The following is a 2,500-nucleotide window of genomic DNA, read 5'->3' as shown; positions in this document are numbered from 1 at the left end:
GGCGGGCCGCGCACGCCCTTCGTCGCTGTTGAGGCGCACGCGATTGCACTTCGGTCACCCTGTTTCGTTCTGCGCCGAGTGCCGTGGCCATGTGCCAGGCTGGCTTCATGCGTCGCCTACGGCTGGCGACCGCTCGGCCACCGCTTTTTCGACTGTGCAATCCGGCTGGGTCGCGCTTGTCCAACTGACGAAGTCACGGAGGGCTCTTGGCGGTGGATCACTCGGCTCGCGAGTCGATGAAGGACGCAGCTAGCTGCGTGAATTAATGTGAATTGCAGGACACATTGAGCATCGACGTTCTGAACGCAAATTGCGGCACCGGGTCAATCCCGGCGCCACGCCCGCCTCAGGGGTCGCGTTTGTAACGTTCCCGCGCGGCGACGCGTCGGGCCGGTGCGGTGTCGGCCGTTGCCACGGTCGTCCCGCCCAGGACAGCACGAACGCAGTGTCAGCGCGCGAAACCGAACGCGGCGTGCGTCTCGTTACGAGTCGGCCTCGAAGAGGATCCCGGCCCGGAGCAGCACGGCTCGCGTTCGGGCGCGGCGCTCGCACGAGCTTCGGTGGCGCGCGCGTGTCTCTCGCAAACGAGGCACTGGATTATCGGCCTGAGGTCGGACGAGGCTACCCGCTGAATTTAAGCATATTACTAAGCGGAGGAAAAGAAACTAACGAGGATTCCCCCAGTAACGGCGAGTGAAGTGGGAAGTGCCCATCGCCGAATCCGCGCGCCTCTGCGGCGCGTGGAATTGTGGCGTAAGGAATTCGCTGCGCGTACGTCGTTCGCCGCCCGCGTCCTTCTGATCGAGGCCTCGTCCCGGTGCGGGTGTCAGGCCCATGGTGGCGGCGAGGGCGCGCGCTCTGCGTCTTCCCAGAGTCGGGTTGTTTGGGAATGCAGCCCAAAGCGGGTGGTAAACTCCATCTAAGGCTAAATACTGTCGCGAGACCGATAGCGAACAAGTACCGTGAGGGAAAGTTGAAAAGCACTTTGAAGAGAGAGTTAAAGAGTACGTGAAACCGTCGAGAGGCAAACGGGAGGGCCTGTCGAGTCGCGCGACGCTTTCAGCTGAAGCCGAGCGGAGCGTGTGGGCGTGCGGAGCCTTGCGGCCCGTCGTTCGCGCTGTCCTCCGAGCAGCTCCAGCGCACTAGCGCCGTGCGAAGGCCGCGACCGTCGGGGAGGCGGCGAGAAGGCCGCGCGCAAGGGTAGCCCGCCCCCGGGTGGGTGTTATAGGCGCGCGGACACGTCGGCCCGTCGCCCGGGCGAGGAGGGATCGCCGCGTCTGCCCTTCGTGGGCCGGGCGTCCCGTCCGAGCCGGTGCGTCGCCGGTTGGGGACTGTGCTCAGTGCCCAGTTGCGGCGTGTCGGTTGCGGGGTGGGCAGCGCCGCGCGAGACGCACGGGGTCCGCGGCTAACGTCAGCCACCTTCCCGACCCGTCTTGAAACACGGACCAAGGAGTCTAACGTGCGCGCGAGCCACGGGGCAGTGCGAAACCCATGGGCGCAGTGAAAGTGAATGTCGGCGCGGTCCGGCGGAGGTGAGATGCCGTCTCTCTGGACGGCCGCATCACCGGCCGATCTCGTCCGCTCTGCCGGAGAGGTCGAGCGAGAGCGTGCGCGTTGGGACCCGAAAGATGGTGAACTATGCCTGAGGAGGTTGAAGCCAGAGGAAACTCTGGTGGAGGACCGTAGCGATTCTGACGTGCAAATCGATCGTCAAATTTGGGTATAGGGGCGAAAGACTAATCGAACCATCTAGTAGCTGGTTCCCTCCGAAGTTTCCCTCAGGATAGCTGGCGCTCGGTGGTCGCAGTTTTATCTGGTAAAGCGAATGATTAGAGGCCTTGGGGACGAAACGTCCTCAACCTATTCTCAAACTTTAAATTGGTAAGAAGCCCGGCTCGCTCGGCTGGAGGCGGGCATGGAATGCGAGTGCCAAGTGGGCCACTCTTGGTAAGCAGGACTGGCGATGCGGGATGAACCGAACGCCCGGTTAAGGCGCCCGACGCGACGCTCATGAGAGCCCACAAAAGGTGTTGGTTGATCTAGACAGCAGGACGGTGGCCATGGAAGTCGGAATCCGCTAAGGAGTGTGTAACAACTCACCTGCCGAATCAATCAGCCCTGAAAATGGATGGCGCTGGAGCGTCGGGCCTATACCGGGCCGTCGCGGCGGTGCGAGCACGCCGGTGCGCTACGCTGCGACGAGTAGGAGGGCCGCGGCGGCGGGCGTCGAAGCTCAGGGCGCGAGCCCGGGTGGAGCAGCCGCCGGTGCAGATCTTGGTGGTAGTAGCAAATATTCAAATGAGAACTTTGAAGGCCGAAGTGGAGAAGGGTTCCATGTGAACAGCAGTTGAACATGGGTCAGTCGACCCTAAGGGATAGGCGAATGCCGTTCTGAAGCGGGGCGATGCTCGTCGTTGCCCCGGCGGACCGAAAGGCAATCGGGTTAATATTCCCGAACCTCGACACGGAGATCGGCGCTCCGGCGCCTGGCGCGGCAACG

General features: G+C 63.2%; 1 non-coding gene and 1 pseudogene across 1 annotated transcript; both read left to right on the top strand.

The window, feature by feature from the left end:
• Window positions 1–201: 201 nt before the first annotated feature.
• Window positions 202–355, top strand: LOC145915746 (5.8S ribosomal RNA). The gene has a single exon (XR_014404074.1). It is a non-coding gene; the product is annotated as a 5.8S ribosomal RNA (ribosomal RNA).
• Window positions 356–601: 246 nt separating this feature from the next.
• Window positions 602–2,500, top strand: LOC145915762 (large subunit ribosomal RNA; annotated as a pseudogene; the record flags this gene model as incomplete).

This window comes from Ascidia mentula (assembly GCF_947561715.1).
Source record: "Ascidia mentula chromosome 2 unlocalized genomic scaffold, kaAscMent1.1 SUPER_2_unloc_21, whole genome shotgun sequence".
NCBI classification, from domain to species: Eukaryota; Metazoa; Chordata; class Ascidiacea; order Phlebobranchia; family Ascidiidae; genus Ascidia; species Ascidia mentula.
Note: the sequence above shows the minus strand (reverse complement) of the source record. Positions and strands in the feature narration are given on the sequence as shown.